This window comes from Lagopus leucura, unplaced genomic scaffold, assembly GCF_019238085.1.
Source record: "Lagopus leucura isolate 7727_CA_CO unplaced genomic scaffold, USGS_WTPT01 Super-Scaffold_100048, whole genome shotgun sequence".
Lineage (NCBI taxonomy): Eukaryota > Metazoa > Chordata > Aves > Galliformes > Phasianidae > Lagopus > Lagopus leucura.
In genome coordinates this window covers 353136-374760 of record NW_024962294.1, presented here as the reverse complement: position 1 = coordinate 374760, position 21625 = coordinate 353136, and the positions used below count along the sequence as shown (strand labels likewise).

The 21625-nt window shown below is 59.0% G+C and overlaps 1 protein-coding gene across 1 annotated transcript in view; it reads right to left on the bottom strand.

The window, feature by feature from the left end:
* Positions 1–21177, bottom strand: part of ADGRB2 (adhesion G protein-coupled receptor B2) — a 68465-nt gene extending 47288 nt beyond the window's left edge. Inside the window, exons 1-2 of the mRNA XM_042884999.1 lie at positions 21125–21177; positions 20470–20583 (exon numbers count right to left, since the gene is read on the bottom strand). The gene's annotated coding sequence lies outside the window, so the exon portion shown is untranslated. The remainder of the gene's footprint in view (positions 1–20469; positions 20584–21124) is intronic.
* Between the last annotated feature and the right edge of the window lie 448 nt (positions 21178–21625).

The window sequence follows — 21625 nt, the reverse complement described above, 5'->3', positions numbered from 1 at the left end:
GATGGGGATGCAGGATGGGGATGCAGGATGGGGGATGCAGGATGGGGGATGCAGGGTGGGGATGCAGGGTGGGGATGCAGGATGGGGATGCAGGATGGGGGATGCACTCTGCAGAGAGCAGTCGGTGCTCGCTGCAGGAAGGGAGCAGCACAGAGGCTGCAGCAGGATGGCTGCATGCTGCACCGTGCCAAAAACGCACTTTCTCCCACCCCTCCTCCACCAGCACTGCTGGGTGGGGAGCAGATGCAGTGGCCCCATTGCAGCTGCCCCTGTGAGCCCGCAGCCTGCAGGGCACCAGCAGCACTCACCCTGCCCATAATTAGCTGCCATCGTTAGGGCCACCTGACACTGCTGTGAGAAGCCTAATTACTAGCAGCACTGCGGGGTTAGATGAACAACTCGGGGGCTCCCTGCTGCCCCCCATTTCCTCTGTGCTTTTCCCATCTCTGCACATCAGAGTGCTGTGGGTGCAGGGAGAGCCCCGTCCCAAAGGCTCCCAGCAGCACCCAGCCCTCATTGGAGCTGATGTTCGGAGGCGAGGAGACGCACAGCCCTTTTACACCGGGAAGCCGCTCATAAATCCCAATATTTCAGATCACAATTGCCTTTTTTCCCCAAACTGCCCAACCTCATAAATATGCATTTCCCTCTTTTCGCTTTCTACAAATCTATTATTGTTTTTAACGACGACGGGAGACCGCAGTTTGCATTAGGAGTGCGTAATTTATCATTAAAACGTAATTTATAACATATAGAGCGGAGCATAATAAAGTCTGGATGCGGTGATGGATGGCGGGATGGGATGCGTCCGAAGGGGATCCTGTTTGCATTCCTGTGGGTCTGAGCACAGGGAAATGAAATTGCTGTAACAGAATGACCTCCGTGCTCTGCAGTGCGCGGGGCTCCCATCGCAGCCCCCTCCCCTCGTTAGGGCTGACGAGCAGCAGCTTATGAACTGCCCAGGTGGGGAGAGGGGCATCCCGGGGCTGCAAACCCCGCAGTGCCGAGAGCCGAATTTGTCCCATTGTTTCCAACGCGTCTGCTTCCAAATTGCCGCTAAATAACACAGTTTATCTTTGGCTGATTGAGGCAAAGAATTTTGCAATTACAGACAAACGAGGACGTTCGGCACCACACATCATTTGCATTTTTAAGGACCGAGGTTTTTCCGCCGGCACGGCTGTTGCCTAACGATGTTTGGGTCTGGGGCTGACAACTGGATGCCATCCACGTCTGCCCACACTGGGGGCTGGGGGAGAAAATGGGAGCCCTGATGGTGCTTGTGGTGCTGCTTCCCTTGCCCTGGCTGTGCTGGGGCCTTGGGGAGGACGGGCCGCCATCTCCGCACACGGGCGCCGATGCGATGCTGCACCGCGCTCCAGCTTTTATCCCCTTCTCCCACCAGCACAGTGCAACCCGCTCCATTAGGGAGAGCTGCATCCTCCAGGCCCCTTTTTCTGCTCTAATTCCTTCCTTCTCTGAGCAGCCGCTGCCCCGCCAGCACCGCCGCCCTCATTGATCAACTTGTCCAAACTTTGCTCTCTGCTGGGCTGGCGCTGCGGCGAGGAAGAGGAGCACAAGAGGTGGAATTACTGCGAGCGGTGCCAGGGGTCTGAGCCGTATGAATGATTAATTGCCAGGCAGGCTGCACACCGGGAAGGGCTGCTAATGCACTGAGTGCTTCCCCTGCACCATCCCTGCCCTCTGCTCGGCCCGGTGGGAGTGATGCAACCGTGGAGCATCACGGGTGGGCGGCGCAGGGCTGAGTTCTGCCCCGGCCCCACAGCCCCCAGTGCAGCCCCATGGGCGCTCAGTGAGGCCGCTGCTCCCCAGACCCCACGCACCCATCGTCCCAACCCCCCTGGGTCGCAGCCGCTGCCTCTCGCCCTTTGCATCTGATCTCATTCACCCTGAGATGGAAAGATCAGGCGAGTGCTTGGGTTTGCGTGCATGGAAGCAGAGCGCTGCCCCACTGCCGCATGTGGGATGCCGTGGCTGCAGGAGGGGGCTCAGCCCCACCACACCGCACCCCCCATCCCAGCACTCCCTGCCTCATGACCTCCCTTTCACCCCCCTCCCTGTTTTATTGCTCTATTAATGGCGCTCAGTGCAATTAATTCCCCATTTGGGGATGGCTCAGGGCAGGGGCAGCCCTGCAGCACGGCTCCCCCACAGCACGGACACCCAGCGCTCCAACTCACAGTCGTATGGTTTGGCGCTGTGACGGAAGAAGGACCTCATTAAAAAGGGAAATGAGGACGGCGTGGTAAAATCGTTCAATTACATTTATCTCATTATGGTTAATATTAGACGGGGAACTTTGTGCTTTTCAGACTTTACTCTAAAATTCGGAGCTGGCAGTTACAAACAGCACTGAATCACAGCCTCCCTCTTCCGAAAGGGCACAGGGGATGGGGCAGGGAGGGGGGGAGGGGGAATTAAGAAGAATTTAATTAAATGCACACCTCGTTAAAGCTCAGGGGACTAACGAGGCCTTTTGGCGCTGTGCTGAGCGGGCACGGGGTCACATGGCCGCAGATCTGCCCCCCCCGTGCCCCCCATCCCTCGTGTCCCCTCGTCCCCGCTGTCACCCCGTCCCACCGCTCACCCCACAGCCATCAGCCGGGGCTGCAGCTGCGCTCGCGCTCCCACTCAGCGAATGGCAGCGAGGGAACAAAGCCGCCGAGATGCTTGGATCCAATTAGCTGTAATTTATTGCGCGCTCATCAGCAGCGCCCGCCGGGGGATTGGCAGCTTCCCGGGGACACACAGCTCCTCTGTGCCCACAGAGCTGCGGCCCCGGGGGATGAGCTGCTCCCAGGGCAGCGCTGGTGGCACCGAGGGGCACCGGGAGCTCAGCGCATCGCCGGGAATCCCGGCTGGATCTGCTGAATGGGCAAAGCTCAGCGATGAACCGGAGATCCCAAGTGGGGAATGGGCAGAGTCAGCACCAAGTGGGGCTGGGCAGCCCTGCAGCATTGCTCGGTGCCGCTCCTTGCGGCCTCTGCACCCCTCCGTGGATAACAGGAATCGCCCCCCATGCCCACCTGCAGCTCCAGCCCCAAATCCCACGGGCAGCACTGGGGGCTGGGAGGTGCTGTGCCGGATGGGGGCACTGGGGTGGATGGGCGCTTCCCCTCCTCCTTTAGGAACTGCGTGGCTGAGGAGGGGAAGCAGATGTTGTTTTCTTCACAGAGGCTCTAATTTATGTCTGAACCCACACAGGAGGGGAAAGGAAGAAGAGGGAGGAATGGGGTTCTCTCCACAGCCCCTGAGGGAGCAGGGAGACCCAGGTGGAGCCGGGACACCTCTGGATCCCTCCCAGCCCCGCTGTGACCCTTTGGTCCCCATCAGCTCCCACTGAGCACGCAGGGATGGGGATTTGGAGGTGTTGGCTGCTCGCATGACGTAGATATCATGGATACAGAGAGGCTCCAAAAGCAAATTGCACACATAGAGCGGCGTTAGTGCAGAAAGAAAATAATCCCCATACGCACACAGGAGGCGAGGAGCCCCAAAATCCCTCTGCCACCCATCACACCCATGGATGGGGCTGCGATGTTCCCCCACCCCACAGATGCACTCCCCACAACCGCAGCCCCACGGGGCTGTGAGCTGCACATCAGGGGGGCGGCTGAACTTCCGCTCCTTATAATCAGCCCTGATATTAACGAGGCATCAAATTGCCTCTGATTAAAAGAACCTTTTGCAGCCCCGGCAGCAGGTGGATGGAGCGATGCTGAGCCCCCCCCCCCCCCCCCCCCCCCCCCCCATCCAGAGCCCAGGGGGGCAGAGGTGCAGCTGGAGGGGTTCAGCTGGAGGTGATGATCAGCACTGCAGGCGATGTGAGCACTTGTGGGGCATCACAGCCACCCCCCAGCAGGGGGGACAGGGACACAAAGACCCCACAGGTGGGACGTGGTGCTCAGCACCACCTGCTGCTGGCGGACCCACAGACCCCCACGTGCCAACCCCAGTGCACTGAGCTCCCTGCTCCATTGCAGCCTCCATTTACCTCCCCAGGGTTTCCGGAGGGCAGATCCCAACCATGCAGCGATGGGATTGAACCAAGCAGCAACAGCTCCCACCCTCAGCATCCCTGCTCACAAACCCCATCGGCCGTGTCAGGGGGATGCAAGCAGGCTGCTCAAACTCCACGACCTCCCTCCCTACAGCCTCACACCGACAGGACTCAGCCCTCACTGCTCCACCACTGAAACGCAAAGGGACCCACGCAGAGCCCACGGGTGCTGCTGTGCCATAACTGCAGCCTGGAGCCCCGGCCCTGCAGGATGGGCCGCGCTGTCCGGGCAGAACTAACGGTGCTTATCTCCATTAAGCACCGCGGCTGTCAGTGAGGAATTGATTTCCGAGCGGCGAGAGATGAAAGTTCCCGATTTTTCAGGGAAATCTGCGCCGCGCAAAGCGGCTGGAGAAAAATAACTTCAACGTGATTAAAAACGATCCCCGTTTTATTAAGAATAATTCCAATTCGTCTCTCCCTCCAGCAGAATCCCCGCTCGGCGGCCCCAGACCGGGGAACGCCGCACCAACGGGGATGGAGACGGCAGCGTCCAGGACGCCAAAATCCTGGAAAACGGGGAGAAATGAGCGCACGGAGGGCCGGGAGCTGCGGGGGGGTTGGTTTCATTGCACCCCTCCTCCCCATCGCGCTGCAGAAATCAGTTCAATTCGCCGCGAACGACACGGCGGCGCTCCGGAGCTCCGCAGCAAAACAGGACGGCGGTGCAGAACGCGGCGGCTGCCGGCGCTGCTCGGCTCGTTAAGGGCAATTAACAGCGCTCCCCCCGTGCTGGGCCCTGCTGGGAGCGGGGCGAAAGCTGCGGAGCGGGGTGGTCTCAGCCCCCGCAGAGCCTTTTATTCTCACCCAAATTCAGGGGATTGAGTCAATCCGCCGGATAAAAACGGCCCAACAAACGGAATCTTCTTCGCCTTCCAAAAATACCTCCGTGCGGAGCAGTGGGGGCTGCGGGGCCGCTCGGCTCACAGCTCCGCTCCGCTTTCATTGCGCTTCCCCGCCCGCCCCGCGCGGCTCTAATAATACTCCATTGTAACCCTCAAAGCCTTTTCCTTTCCGTGCGGTTCCGATTCTCTGCGTATCACAGAGCTCCGCTTTCCCTTCTTAACCACCGCGCGGCCGGATCGCAAATCATCATTCATCGGAATCAGAAGAAAATCCTGGGAAACGGGGACTCGGCGCGGACCGCAGGGCCCCAAAACGGCACGGAGGGGAAGGCCGGGACGGCGCCCCCTCATTGCCTCCCTTCCTCGCTTTCCGGTTGTTAATTGCTCCCCCCTCCTTTGCTGCCTTCCTCCACGCGCCGCTCCTCATTTCCCTCTCTGCTGCAGGTGCTGGCGGTAGCATTAACTTTTAATGCGGAGCGCTCGGGATCCGCGCGTTTGTTTTCCTCGTTACTGATGGATATTTAATTGGCGAGCGGCTGCCGGGGCGGCAGGGCATCCAGCAGGAGCCCAGTGCAAATACCGCTGCTGCTCCCTCGGCGATTGCCGAACGTGTTGAATAAACGAGGAGGGCCGCATCGGCGCCCGGCTGAACGCCGTTCCACCCCCGTGGGACACCGAGAGCAGCGGGGCACTGCGGCACAACTGGAAGCCAGGGCTGCCATCGCCCTTCCACAGCCGCACCCAGCGCTGTGCTGGACCTGCAGCTTCCCCCCCCGCTCCCCAGCGCCGCGTTCTGGTGCGGCCCGAACCCAGCGCTGAGCCCCGACCTTTTCCCCCGTTCACCCCCAGGTCACGGCTCAGCTCCACTGCAGCCCCGCTGCTGCCGTCCCCACGTCACCTCCCACGCTCACACCGCATCCCCAGCACGGACGCGCCGGGCATTGCAATGCTCTGCGGCCTCCCCCGCCCCCCACCACGGGCCGATGGCTTCAGCCCACGACGAGCGGCTCCTCCAGCTCCGATGGCCCCTCCGGGGGGCTGCGGCGCGGCCGGCACACGGCTGTGACCCCTCGAGCGGCAGCTGGACCCCAAACGTGGGCAAACTGAGGCACGGAAAGGGACAGAGACAGCAGCGGCCGGCACGCCGTCTGCTCCGCGCTCAGCGCCGTAACCATGGCTCGCAGGGCCATTAACGAGAGCGGCTGCGATAATTAAAGACCTGTTAGCGATACAGTCATTACTGAGGGCAATAAAAGCCGCCTCTGGGCTCCCTACCGCCCGGCTCTGCCCTCAGCTCCGCTCAGAGCACCGCAGCACCGCGCTGTGAGCCCCGGGCGCAGCCCTCCGTGCGGGGCCGCGACGGGTCAGCGCCTCCGCTCCTCCTCGCGGTGTCGGTAACGCCGATTGCGGAGTAATTGCAGCTTAATTGCCTGCACAACCAGCACTGGAGGGAGGGGGGCTGGGCTCAGGCGTGTGCCACGTGCGAACCGCTCCCATCATCGCTGCCCCGACTGCTCCCCGAGCTCTGAGGCCACCAAAGCCATCGGAGAGGACCGGCAGGCGCTCAGCTGTACCGCAGGATGCGCCCATCACCCCCTACAGCCCCACGGCACCCCCTGATCCAGTGCCACCCCGAGGGCTGCAACACCAGGGGGGAAACCGAGGCACGGAGCGCTCTGAACTCACCCCTCCAGCGCTGCTTCTGCTGCTCCGCGGCACTGGGCGGCTCGGCTCCCTCCCTCCCCACGTTGGTAGTTGAGTGAGGGGCTCAGCCCCCTCCCCACGCAGCTTTGCTCTGCCCTCAGCTGGTTCTGCAGCCGCCCGGGTGCGATGAGTTCAGGATGCTCAGCACCCACCCAGGTGCCTCATCAGCACCTCACCACAGCCCTGTGCGTTCCAGGAGTGCGGCCCTGTGGGGCCACAGGCAGCGATGTCCCCACGCTGACCCCTCTGCTCTCTCCCTGTCCCCATCCGAGCACAGCAGCTGACTGTTAGCAGTCCCAGCTGTTGCCTTGGCTCGGCGCTGTCATCTCATCCCCGGTCTGCTGCCACACAACAACCCAGCCATCTGCCTGTCCCCATCCGTGTCCCCACACAGAGGGACAGCACCAAACCTTCGGCTCTTCCGACACCCCATGGTGGGCACCTCCGGCTGCCGGACCCCACGGGGGGAGAGGGGGGAAATGGAGCCCTGTGCCCACGGCCAGCCCAGCCATTTCACACCATCCATCAGCGGTGCTCCATCCAGGCCGCTGGGCCCAGAACGCAGCCCGGGAGAGGGAAAGCATCTCTCAGAGCGAAGCATCCCGGCGTGCAGAGCATCCCTGTCCCCAGGAGGACGCGGGCAGGGAGCGGGGCTGCAGGAGCCGATGCGACGGCAATGGCAACGCGTCCCCGCTCACCTTCCCGAGATGTTTGATCTCCACGAAGCTTCGCACCGCTGCTGCTCCCTCCTCCTCCCCTCCGGCTTTTATTAGTTTAAACACATGGACGCATGAAAAATAAATGTTGCTCGGGAAAGACAGCGGCAGAGGGCTGGGAAGCAATTAGCATCCAAAGAGGCATAATTAGTGCTCAGAATGCAAGCGGCAGAGAAGAAATAAAGTAGCATTCGGATGCAATCAGGGTCGTGCCTGAATTACAAACCGTTAACTGAATTGCTAATTAAGCACCGCGTGTGAATCACGGCCTGTTAAGGGCCCGTAACCGCGGCTGGGACGGGCGGGGGGCATCGCGCCGGGCGGGGAGGGGGCTCGGGGGTCCCCAGTCCCTGCTGGGCAGCAGCAGCCGCGTGTCGCTGTGCCACAGCCACGGGATGACGGCCGCCCGCCTGCCAGCTGACCTGCTGCGATTAGGAGGATTTGCTCCGCTTGAACCATTTGGACAAATATTTGTCCGGGGAGCCCCGGTGGGGATGGAGGAGGGGGAGGTGGGATGGGGGCAGCCTCTGGGTTATCCCTGCACTTCCATCCGCATCTCCCCCCCTCGATGCCCGTCCCCACAGCACATCTCCCCCGTTGCTCCGCACCCAGCTTCACGTGCACGCAGAGCCCAACCCACACGGGGGAGGATTAATTATTCACATTTTACCAAATTCAGGCACGTCGTTCTAAAGGTCTAACAAGCTCTCTTTGCCCAGGGGGGCAGCTACCCTCGATTCCTGTCTTTTCTTTTCCCCGCCATTGTTTCTATTTCACCTTCCCGTTGCCTTTCTGCCACCCCCAGCGTTTCGGCGACCCCCCTGTGAGCCCACATCCCCATTCCCACGGCGCAGCACCGGGCCGGGCAGCAGCTCCACGTGTTGCGGGGATGAAAGGAGGACGGCTTCGCTTGAAGCCTCGCAGTGGGGAAAGGTCTTCGGATCGGCGCGGCGGATCAAAGGCGGCTCTTCATCTATTTTAATAAGGCTCCGCTCGGCTCCGTGCGAGGAAGGGGCTTTCCGGAGGAGATCAAAGCGCAGGAACAGAAGCGGAGGGCTCAGGGGTGAGGAAGAGGAGGGAGGCAGGAGGCAGGGGTTGGGCATCGCCCGGAGCTCTGCTGGAAACCCCTCCTGGCCGTGCGGGAGGTGCTGAGCCGTGCACCCACGGCGCGGCCGCGTCCCACAGGGCGGCTCCCCGCTGCACAGCTCGTCTCCAAACCCCAGCTCCCACCCGCGAGCAGCAGCAGGGCCGGGCACGCACCCAGCAGCCGTTCCCCACACCGGGGTCTCCCCACTGATCTTCAGTTCGAAAGAAATGAGGACGAAGTGAAGGCCCTCGGAAACGTGGAGCAAATGAAGATGCAGGGCTGGAGCCTTTATCGGCGCCGAGATGCGCCCTTTGGAGACGAAAGGCCTTTTTCTTTTGCAGACGATTTATGACGTTTTGTTTAAAAATCGCCGAGGCAGATTCCCCACTCGGATGAGCCTCAGCCCCGCGCTGCACTCCTGCCCTGACCCGGGGAGCAGCAGCAGCGCACGGTGGCACCGCGAGCCCCATCCTGCAGGGCGGCACGCAGCCCGGCCCCGCTGAGGGATTGCTTTGATTCCAAAGGAGGGAAGCCCAGCAGAGCCCCCCTGCGCTGCAGGGCTCACCTGGCTCCGTGCAGCACGGTTTCCTGGCGGCACACGCTGCGTTCCCCGGCTCCGCTGTGCCATGCAGTGAACGCGACATCCCTGTGCTCACCCGGCAAGGCGAGGAGCGGCCTCAGCCCTCCTGCACCTCAGGAAAGCACCAGGTCTGGGGGCACCGGCAGATGGCAGCCCCGCGGCCCCCTCCCCAACTGGGGCGGCTCCGCGTCCCCGTGCAGCCCCAAAGGAAAAGGAACGAGCCACCGCCGCAGGGAGCCAGCGGTCCCCACGGGAACCCGCCTCTGCTCCGTGGTTCCTCTCTGCCTGGGGCCACGGCATCGCCCCGTGTGCCACACGGCTCCTCCTCGCTGATGGCTCAATTATCAGCATTCAGCTCCCGCCTGCCCGCAGATCCTGTAATCAACGTCTGCGTGTGTATTCTGGCAAAATTAATCATAATTGCTGAAAGCAAGGCACATCGCACTTGTAACTTTGGTCCGTTAATTAGGATTCTGTAATTGGATACAGCGCTGCCTGTAAATCCAATTACCTGGGATCAGAGCAGCCGTGGCCGGGCAGCGGCGCCGGGACCCCGGGGGCCGTGCAGACCCACAGAGCGCGGCAGCCCCAGGCTCTGCTCCCAGCCCCGGCGCCATCCGAGCTCCGTCCCCAGCACGGCCACGCAGGACCATTGGATCCAACTCGGCCCGGGCAGCCAGGACAGCACAGAAGGGCGCTGGGACGTCCCTGGTGCGGTCAGGATGGGGCCGAGCCCCCCAGGGATGCACACAGATCCCCCACAGCAGGGCAGGACGCCCGCTTCCACACTGCGGGCAGCCCTATTAACGTAATTAATTATATCAGGGGCTGGTGGATTATCTAATTATAAGTGTGCCTAGCTTTGATTTTCCTGCTAATTGATTTGTATTATTTACACACAGCAACAGCTGCCCGGGCAGAGGTCGGAGCAAACGTCTCGTCAGTGCGTGGCACCAGGAGTGCATCCCCAGGGCGGGGGGCAACGAGGGCTGAGCCCCGTGGCACAGGGCAGGGCAGAGGGCACCCAAAGCAGCTCAGGGTCCCGCCGTGCTGCAGGCAATGCCAGCTGCTTTGAGTCGGTTTGTGGTGAGCCTGCAGAGGACAGCAGCAAAACCCACCGTATGGCTGCAAGAAGGGGGGGTCCCGAGGGACGTGCCCAGGTCTGAGGGACCCCAAAAGGACACGGCGGTGCCACGGGGCCCCCGGAAGGAGGCAGGCGGTTGGGCTTCACTAGAGGGCAGCAAACTGCTGCCATTCCCAGGGCTGCTGACACGGGGCACCCAGCACAGAGGCCACTTCTCCCTTGGGGTCCCACACGCTGTCCCCTTGCCTGGGGCACAGGATCCTGCAGGCATCCCACAGCTGCACAGCCGCCCTGCTCCCACCCCGCCTGCACCAGCAGCGATACGAGGGTTCTGAGCCCAACTCTCCACAAAGGGAACCCTCCTCCTTCCCGAGCTGCCACCAATGGGGCAACCCACCCCAAACACATGGATGCAGCTCCAAGCCGACCACAGCTAAAAGTAAAGCTGGGCAGCAGCTCGCACTGATCACAGCCAGCAGCTGCAGAGCACAGCACAGCCATCTCAGCACTGCACCCCTCCGTTCCGCAGGCATTGGGAGCAGCCCCAGGTTTGCTCACAGCTCCAACATCTCAGTGCCCACCCTTCACACCTGCCCAGAGCGCCTCCTGAGCTCCTGCTTTTAAAGCCAGAGGAGCAAAACGACACGAGATTATCGCTGTTATTCATGTGGTGCCCTTCAGATTTACCCAAGGCCGATGCATGCAACGCAGCACCAAGGTTGTTATTGCTATTAATCTCTATTATTTAGTTCTGACATTTATTAAGCGGCCTTCCTGCAGGCTGGGGCACGCGCTTCACATTTCTCAGACCAGAAGCAAACAGTGGGAAGTGAAATACCCACAACCTGCCCACTGAAAGCCCTGTTCAGGGCTCTCCATCAGAGCTCCATCCTGGGGCAGGACGCAGCCAGGCCCCCTTTGTGAGGGATGGCACTGAAGCTCTGGGTTTGTTCCAGGCGCACCAACCTCCCCTGGAGCGAGCAGCAGCTTTGCTGTGTGCACTGCAGAGCAGCTCCGTGCCACGGAAAGGCAATCACAGCCCAAACAAGGTCTCACTGCCTTCACACTTAAGGGGAGCAGCATCAGACGTGAGACTTCGCGTGCTAATTGCACGCAGCTCCCGCAAAAGCCATCAGCATGCTGCGCACCATTGCCACCCATGAGCTGCTCTGCCCTCCCCAGCTCAGCACACAGCCTCGCTCCGCCCTGCCCTGCACGGGGCTCCCTTTGAAGGCACCTCTGCCTCCACCCCAACAAAACACAGAACCACAGACCTCAGCTCCCCTCCCCTGACACAGAACGCTCTGAGCAGGAGCACGGGGCCAGCGCCGCTCTGATCTCCTACTGAAGGCATTTCAGAGCGCGAGCATCCAATTAAAATCTTTACCTCCCCAAACCTTCCTTCCACATCGGTGTGGGCAGCAGAGGAAAATCGTTGCTGCTGGAGAGCTGCAGCCATGGCTCACACTGCCAGCTCATTAACGGCACAGCGGCGGCACGGTGCATGCAACGACCGCTCTCACTGTAAGCAGGCTGGGACCATCACCTGCTGCCCAAGCCCCAGGTGCTGTTGTGGGGGAGCTCTTCCCTTTCCCCAGGCTGGAGAGCTCCCCCAGCGTCCCTCAGCACTGCTTTATCTTTTTAGGATTAAGGTCTAATCCACTCAGAGCGAGCCCAGGGCCTGTGCTACAGATGGGACTGCTGCTCATCCAGGGCACGGGGAATTGGGGCAGAGCAGGAGGGAAGCACTGATCGCCTCCCCGCTGGTGGGGCGGGGTGATGTGGGGCCGTCTGAGACCCCAACCAGCACAGAAATCCCCTCCCCAACCCCTGTGCTGCTGCAGAGCTGCACCGAGAAGCCCTGGGCTCGGTGCAGCAGTCTGTGCTGCGATGGACCTGGAGCACGGCAGCCCTGATGCACTCACAGCAGTGCTAACGAGGCCCTACTAATTGGGAGGGACAGGAGCGGCGGGCAGAGGTCGACAGCTGCCTGAGGATGCTCCACGATTTGCTGCAGCACCGCAGCACAGAAGGATCGCTGCCACGAAGGCACCTCTGGGCCGGGGTTGCAGACCTCAGCCTCAACCCAAAGTGACGGCTGCTGCTCAGCGGAGCCTTCAGCCCACCCAGCACAGGGCTGGAAACGAGCAGGAGAACAGGAGAACAGCACGGGGCTTTCCCCGCCCCGCCAGGCTAAACCTGGCTAATCCACAGCCTTACTGGGACAAGGAGAGGGGTTAACAGCAGAGAGCTGAACGGCAGCCCTCCTCCAACATCCGCCTGCAGGGCGAAATCCATCACAGTGCAGCCCTTCTGTAGAGGCTGCGGGGATCTCCGTAATCCAATTGCCTCCTTCCTCCCTGCGCCGTTCATCAAAAGGCACGGAGGATCCCGACAGCCTGCCAGCAGAAGGGAAGAACACAGAGGCAGATCTCGTGCCTTGGAGCTGCCGCCCCGCAGTGCTGCCCAGCTCACAGCCGTTTCATGTGCTGGAAGTTAACGGCCCGGCCAGAAGGAGCAGGGATGAGGAGCACCCCAGGGAGAAGGGCATCACCCACAGCATCGCCAGCAGTTTTCCCCTTGTGTCACAGCAGACGTTCAGGAGAGGAAAACACGGGATGGGGATCTTTAGGGACAGGATCACCTCCCAGCCCTGCACCCAAAGCTTTCGGGTGACTCCCAGCTGCTTGGCACCCTGGGCCAGCCCAGCATTGAGCCCAAATCCCCATTAAGCCAAGAGCCATTTTTCCAAGGTCAGTGCCCTGGAAAGTCCCCCTTTGAAGGTGACTTCTCAAGCTGCTGAAATCCAGCATCTGCAGGATTTTCCCTTATAATAATAATAATCCTGTGGAGATTTAGCTAATCTCTGGGTGACTCACTCTCCTGCCTGTATCCCATCCTAATTACTGTAACGCTCCTCAGCCTCTCGTGAATTCCATCTCCCTGTGCAGCCACACTTCAGTTCACCCCAGCCCTCTTTAAATAGCTTCTCCAGCCTGCAAAGAACCTCAACCTCCTGCCAATACTCCCAAACCCCGATGTGTGCAAGCGCCCTCCAGCTGTACAGGACCCTCCCCCTGCCCAGCCTTCCCCAGGGCTCCGCCGGACGGCAGCAGTGCAGGGAAGCAGCCCCTGCCCTCCTCCAGGCAGCACCTGGGAGCCTCCTGCTGCACACAGGACCTGGGACAGATCTGGATGAGCCACCGTGGGGTGACACACTCATCCATCAGCATCCATTCCCTCCTCCATCATTTCAGAATCTCCTTTGGGAAGGGACAGCCGTGCCTCCCTGCTCCCCTCCGTGTCACTGCAAGGGACAGAGCCCCCAAACGGCTTCAAAAGGCAGCAAATCCCTCACCACGGCGACTCGGGCAGCTCCACATCTCAGGTGATTTTGGAGTTCCATGCTGACCCGCTCTGCCACCTTCTGCAGGAGCAGAAATCGCCTGCAGCCTTCATCAGGTGAACCCTGAGCAGGGATGGAGCTCCAACCGCAATTCCCCCGCAGCACAGCCCTGCACAAAGCGATAGGCATTAACAACACTTGTTCACTCGACGCGAACCAACCGTGGCCAAACTCCCCAAAGAAGCTGCCGAAGCCAAGAAATTAGCAACACTCCAAGAAGAAGCATATGTTTGTATGCATAACAGTGAATCATCTTGCAATAGTTAACAGCGCGCAGGAAAACGAGGGGAAAACATCTTCATCCCCTGCTTTGGGCAAATCCCTACCAGGACGGGCTGAGGTCAGCAGTGCCTCTACCTGGGGCAGCCCGCGCCTCCAGGAGTTCGACTGGAGCTGCACAGCATTCTCCCCATCCCACCGCACACACAGGCGATGCACCGTGGGTTAAAATGAAGGAGACCCGTGCTGCACCACCACCCCCTCGCTGTGGGACGTCTGCCTCCCTGGGGTGGGCAGAGCCTCGCGCCGGGCCCAGCCGAAACAAAGCCTCGTTCAGCCACGGCAGCGCCGGGCCTCCTCCCCGCGCCCTCTCTTCCACGGTGTCTTCCCAGCCTCATTCTTTCACTGGCGAAAGCAGGTCACCATCTGCTCTCCCTCCTGACTCTGGCTGGATGACAGCGCCTGCCTCTGCAGGAGACAAAGCAGCCGCTCTGCACAGCGCTTTCCTGCCGCGCGTCGGGAGCTCGCAGATCTCCTCTCCCAGCCCGACGAGGACAGCGGTGACGGCTGTCACAGGGAGCCCCGCAGGCTATGAAATAATGACCAGGAAAGTCTGCCGCACCCATCAGCACACCCAGGAGAAGGGAGAGCTGCAGCGTCCCCTGCAAGGCAGGAACCCAACCTGCTCGACACGCAGCTTTCGTTTTCTGTCCTGTGTCCTGCAGGGCGCATGGTGTGAAGCACTGAGCAGGTGACACACAAAGGCAGCGCCTCCTGCTCCCTGCCGTGGGCTCCGGAGGAGAAACCAGATTTATAAACAAGCACCCACCTGTCAACGGCGGAGAAAACAAAAACAGAAAGGAATGGAACCAACGTGGGCTGCTTACTGAACCCCCTTCCTCCCCTTTCCTGTCAGGATGGCCGTGCACAGTGACAGCCCACCTCATCCAGCTCAGACCCCCACCAGCACTGCCCACATCTCCTCTTCCCCAGGCTGAGCTGAACCTGGGCTGTCCAAGAGCAAAGCCCCCACGTGTCCCAGCTTCACGTCCCTTTGTCACCCCAGTGAAGCCGCCGAGCGGCGCCGCTCCGCATCCATCCTGCATCCCAGCACGTTGGTTGCCACGGCAACGGCCGGTTTGGAGGCTGGAAGGTTTATTATCAGTTTCTCTATTGAATAAAACCTTGGACGGAATTTTGTTTTCTCCCCGCTGATGCAAAGTGTCACAGATTTGTTTCTGACCCCACTGAAGCTCCCTCTTTATTTATAGATTATCAAGGCCAACCTTCAGAGCCTGCTATGGAAGCAGCGCCATGCGCACACAGGCAGAGCTGTGCCCGGATCCCCACACACGGCATCCGAGCCCTGGGGCAAAGCAGCTCGTCTGGACTCTTCCCAAATGCTGAACAAACACACTGCCTGCTGTTAATTAAAAGGCAATCAGCAGTCTCCTAAAAAACAAGAATAAAAGGCCCAACTTTCCTGCAGCTGCAGGGCGCTCCCTGGGGAGCTGCTCCCATCCCACAGCAGGGGCAGGGAGGTTGGTGAGTCTGCCCCAGGAATCTGGGAGAACTGGGTAGGAATGGCTCCTCAAATGGGAGATTCCCATCTTGGCAGAGCTCACCACTGCGGTGCCAGGACCTTTTCCCTGTGGCCCAATCGCCCTTGCCCTAAAACTCTCCAGAATGCATTCCCAGCACCCTTGAAGATGCTCACCCTCTCAGCACGTTCTATGAAGCACAACCACGGGACGTGAGAAGCACTGTGGGCTTTTAATGGGTTTCAGGAGCCCGGAGGAAGAAGGAGAGCAGAACCAGGGCAGCTCTGCGCCTCCTGCACCCAGCAAAGCCCTCCCAACAGGGGACATCCCCAGATGGGGGCTGTGCGTACTGTTGGTGTTACAGCAAAGATCTGCAGGTCGCTGCCCTCCGCATCACTGTTATCCTTGGAACATCCTCGTCAAGGGAATAAGAATCACTTCCTGCCTGACTTCTGCCAAGGCATCCAACCAGAATCCCTCCTTTGTCTCACACTGAACTGCGGTGCTTTACTGCCCTCCTCTCACTGGAGAGCAGCGCTGGGTTCCACGGAGCAGGAACTCCCTCAGCCTTCAGCTCCCACAGCTGCTCTCATCTGTTTTCTGCCTCAGCCACACAGCAGCCATGAGGGACTCGAGCTGATGATAGAAGCTTTATGAGGCGTGGAGACACGGCGTGACAGCGGCAGCGCGGTAATGGGACGGCGCTCAGCGCTCAGTGCAGGGCACTGCCCAGCTGGGAAATCACTTCCCCAGCCTGCAGACATTCCTTCCTTGTCACGGGAGGTCTTGAGGAGCAACAGGTCCAATCCTGCTCCATTTGCAGCACGTATCGACCTGCTATCGGCGCTCCCTGTCGGAGTTCCAGAGCAGCAGTGCTGCCATCAATTAGGAGATGCTCCCTGCTGCATTAAGCCCAGCAGGCAGAAGCCCTCCAAGTCGTGCCCGATTCCAAGCACGACTGCTTTCTGTGTTATTGCACTTTCAATATGAGGCTGGTCTCTATTTATCCCCCTTGCCAAAACTTGCTAACTGGACGGAGGACAGCGAGGGCACTGCAGATAGCTGGGCTCCACGTGCTGAGCAGGACGAGGCAGGGAGGAAAGCAGTGTGCTCTGATGCCGTGGTGGAGCGAGGTGAGCAGCATGCGCATGGACTGCAGGCAGCAAAGCAAACCCACGTGCTGTGCTGCTGAGAGGCACCCTTTCATGCTGCACAATTGCTTCCTCTAATCAGCTCACCGCTGAGGACTCAGACAACAGAACACGTTTTCTCCTCAAAACAAAGAGCTGATTGCTATTGATCCGGAGGTGGAAACAGCCCCCAGTTATCCCAGCCGGGGACTGCCTCAGGGCCCCTCCGTCCTCCTGCAGCCCCAGAGCCCCAGCCAGGCTGCAACACCTGCAGTGCAGCCCAGGTCCACCTGCACTGCACAGCTGGACTCCTGTACAGCACAACAGCACGGGATTCCCCTCGGGATGGAGGCTGAGACGATGCTCAGCTCTTGCTGTGCTCAGCAGAAAGCTGCTTCCATTCCAACTCCTGTAGCTGTGCCTTCCTGCCGCGGATGGGTTTTGCAGTGCTGGTTGCTGGGTGGTGCGAGGGCTCTCCCCCAGGTTTATCACAGGGGGTGCAGCTGCATTCACACGCAGCACTGAGCTCCCTCCTCTGGGAGCAGGGTGGCAGCAGGCTGAAAGCTGTCCTGTCATGATACAACACTGCAGCAGGGACGAGCAGGTTTGGCTCCGTTTTGTTTTTTTTTCAAACATAAAAGCACAAGGAAATCGCTTTTAGATCTTGGAGACCAGAGCTGATCTGATATTTAAAGCCTGCCACAACTCTGTCACACAGGACTGGTAATTTCTTCTTCAATTTCTCAGCAGTCCCTCTAGAACGGCGTGCAGCACATTTCCCTAATTCACATTATCAGCACCATTTGCCTCATGAAAGACAGAAGGACCACCCGAGACCGAAAGCAAAGCTGCTGCCCTCCAGGTTTCCCCTCTGTGGGCTGCATCGTGCCTCTGCTTTCAGGCCCCGGCTGAGCCATGCAGTCTGAATCTGCTGCCCAGCAAACGAGCAGCACACACAGAACTCCCTGAAAGAGCAGCAAATCTATTCCCTCCCCAGGCTTTCAGACGCCACAGATAATTGATGCATGACTCCACGAGACAAAGAAATAAACCGTTCTTCCTTCTGAAGGCTGAAGGCCCCTCCTGCCTCCCAAGCCGGGCAGCCTTTGACCTTGAGCTCTCGCATTAATGCCTGCATGCAGGCGGCAGGATATCACACACACCCCGCTCATCTCCTGGGGCTTCGCTTTCTTCTGCCCCTGAATAATGGCAGCTTTGTCCTGCGGTAAATGAAGGAGCAGCCACTTTATTGCAGGCCCAGCTTGTTGGCGAAGATAAACCCAGTGAAAAATGTCACCTGCCGATGCGATCCGCCCCGCGTGCCACTTTAGCAGCTGCTCTATCCCAAACACACATTATCATCAAACAGGTGGAGTAATGGCAGCGCATACAGCACAAATACATAAACATGAGAGCAGGAGGAAAGGTGGCATTTCATCTCTCAGTGCTGCAGCCCCAGCTTGGAGACCCACTTGGTTTAGCAGTGCCAGCAGCCAGGCCCACGGCGAAGCCCCTCTTCGCCCCGTTGGCACCACAGTGCCCAGGAACAGAACTCCTGGGGGCGGGCAGCAGAACCACTGCAGACAGCTGAGCTCAGGCAGGATCCTCAGCAACAGGGACAGAAGGGAAGCGCCCCAGAAGTGCAGAGCTGGTTGGGACTTCAGGCTGGAGCAGCTGAATGCACGGCTGCGCTCTGAGGCGCTGGGGCTGCCAGCCATCGCAGCCATGGGGCAGAAGGCAGACAGACACAAGTGCTGTTTGCAGAACAGCTGCCCAGAGCTGCCTCCCACCCCGGCTCTCGCCAGAAGACTCAATGCTGTGAGCATCACTTAAAGCCAAGCAAAGGCCAACAGTTTAATTCTGCCGCCCTTTGGCAACCTTGCTTTGATTTCTTACTGAGGTCCCGAAAGAAGTGGAAGGCTTGGATTCGGCTCAGCAGAACACAAACACGAAAGCCGTGTGATGAATTACCTCCGACGGATCCACCTGGGACAGTGCTGCTACCCAGTAACCAGGCAGCAACCGCGGCTCATCAGCGTCACTCGGAGCTCCGTGATGTGAGCGTGTGGGAGACACCGGCTCCATCCTGCTCCCAGCAGAGCCGCTCACAGCCGCGGGGCGACGGTGCGGCCGTGCAGCAGCAGCAGGCTGAGCCTTGGCAGCGCTGCGCAGCCCTCCTGGGGTGTTTAGATTTACTGTCATCATTAAGGACAAAGACGCAAATGTCAGACGTAAGGCATCCCGTAATGGATTTAATGTAGGCAGGAGAGGAGTTAACTGAAACGCAGAGCATTCGTCTCGCTTTAAGTAATTATCCTTGCAGGAAGAATACTGCTACCAAAAGCAAGCCTGCAGTCATTTCTGACACCTTCCCCATGACCCCTCTCCTACTTAAAATTTCTGGCTAGCTTTACAGAAAGGAAAGCGAGGCTGGCTCATTAACGGAGGCACAAAGAACGACTACAGTAGGTTGGGATGGAGTCCACACGGTAATCAAAACAAGGCTTTGTAGTTAGCACTGAATTCCTGCTGTCTCAATTACGTTTGTGGAGCCTAGCCCGTGCTGCACGCAGCTCTGCGTGGTGAGACTTTTCTTTGTGCCTTATTGGCTGCACAGAGTGGGACTGTGAAAGCAGTTTCCTTGACAACATTTTTTTTTTATGGAATCTTTTTTTTCCCCCTCCCTTCCCCACTCTGTGGCTGCACGACGAGGCCTCGCTCAGAATCCTGACTCGGAATCCTGGTTGCAGAGATACCTGCAATGTGAATGAGCATCACACAGAGAAGTGCCCACCAGGTCCCTGTCCCAAGCACTGCAAACAGACGGGGCAGCCTCGCTAACAGCTGTGAAGAGAGGCAGCAATTAGAATGAAGTGCATTCTGCAGCTCTTCCTCCAGGTTTTTCTCCCTGTTAGCCTGACCACATTTCACAACCAGTCACTTCATTCTCAATGCCTAAGGAGTGAAGGGAAGAAACTTACAGCTTGCACAGACCCCACAGCCACCCCAACTCCGGTCACACAGAAGGTGCCCCGCCGTGCAGCACGCCCCACACTGCTCCAGCCCCCCAGGCAGCCCCCACAGCCCCAGGAGCCCACAGACCTGCACCCAGCTCCCTGCGCCCACGACTGGCTCGCTGCCCCCGAGCAGCACAAAAGCACGTGTCAGGACTGCTGAAATATCTTCCAGCAAAACAGACGCTCCCCTCCCTGCCAAACGCTGGAAGGACAGGATTGAAGCGTTCTGCAGGAACAAATCGATCCCTGCGTCATTCTCAGAAAAGCAGGAAGCTGCTGCTCTCCCAGCACTTTGCTCTCCTACCTGAGCTCGCAGGCAGCCCTGAGATCAAGAACCCTCTGGTGCTGCATGAACACCTCCCCCAGCCCCGCTCAGCCCCAGCCTGATGGGTTCTGCTGTCTTTTTCTCTAGGAGAATTTTCTTATTTCGGTCCTAAAGCTGTTTATATTTCACACAAGTGTCCTCTCCCCTTTCACTGCTGTAAATTGAAATTTGAAATGGCAATAAATCACAGACAAAGTGGCAGAAGACTCAGGCTGCATGGAGAATTACTGCAGCTCAAGGTACCTCAAAGCACTGAGTCTGGTCAGTTGGAATAACCAGCAAGACCACAGCACCCAGCGAGCCCACGAGACAGCAGCCTTTTGGGTAGCAAGGACAACACAAATCAGAGACAAAACAGCAGCCCAGGAAGGTCAGCAGCTCAGCACGCTGGCCTTACCAAAGATCACATCCTGCCGGGCAGAGCACCATGCTGTGCCCCACTCTGCAGCACCACAACCAGCAGCACCAGGAGCACAGGGCTGCTCCAGCGCCACGGCCTCCAACACGCACATCCCTGCAGGGCGCTCAGCACAGGACGAGCCTTCAATGAAGGCCTGCAGCCCCAGCGTTCAGCAAAGGCTCCCCGAAGGCCAAAGCGGCACCAAGAAGCACAGGAGGACGGCCCGGACCCGCTCTGTGCCTGCTGCTGACACAGCACACAGCCCTAAAGGAGTCACGGCACGACTCGGTGCCTTCGGTTTCCCTCACCAGGCAGAGAAGAAGCAACTGCTTACCCATTTCTTTTCTCACTGGAGCTCTTCTTATTCCTCCACAGGTTTGGATCAGGAATTTTCTTCCACCGTTGGCTCTCGGCGTCCCTCATTTGCATTCATCTACAAAGTTAAGCCCTGAAAGAAAGGGCACAGTCACAGCCACCTCCAATTCCAGCCACCCTGCCAGCATCACCGCAGCCGCTGCCCAAATAAATCCCCCCGAGCTCTGTGTCTCACCCACAGCCACCTCTCCAGGAGCCCCGCTCCCAGCCCAGCTGCCCCACGCTGCAGGCTGTGCTCACACAGGGCCACCCCCAGCCAGGCTCTGCTCTGTGCTCCCCAGCCCAGGGCCTGGGAAGCAGAACGCAGGCAGTGATCAGCATCTGCACCAACTGCCAGGTGAGCTCGGTGAGACGGCTTCCTTTGCTTGGTCCCACCAGCAGCACTACCCAGAACTACAGGAAATGCTTTGTAACTTGTTAGTTAGAATTGCACTACGATAGAAGAGCAGACCATGAGTCCAACAGTTTCCTATCCATGCAGTCACTCCATTTCTGCTTATTCTTAGCTGCTCCAGAAGGAACACTGATATGAGCAGGCACATGAGCAAGAGCGATCCCCATTAAAAGCACACATCAGTAACTGAAGTTACTTAGATAGGAGTGAAAAGAATTACCAAGAGAAACGAGCAGCTCCCATCATACAGAAACACCATCAGTGCAATTGGAACGGTGGTATTTTTATAGTGATGAGCCTTCGGTTAAGAAAATGTTCCTTTACTGCACAGCAACTGAAGAGGTAAGAACTCGACAAGACAAAGCAAGAGCCTGGTGTTAAAAATCCCCAAAGGAACAACAAAACCACCACGCTGCACAAAGCCATCCTCACTGCAAGAGAGACACAACCCGACAGCCGCTGCTTCCAGCCTCGTGGTCAAAGTGCTTTATTATCTCCTTGCCAACAGGGACCAGAAATTTGTTCTAGTACACTGGTGGGAAAATCTGATAAATGCTAGGAAGGTGATTCCGGGCTGCTAGCAACATATTTCTGTGATGGCAGCAAAGAAAGTTGATTGGATTGATATCTACGGCAGCAGAAAGTAGCACCTTAATGCCATTTCAATAAATAATGCATCTCAGCTGAGTGGCACTGAGCAATGAGGGGGGGAACCGGCCGG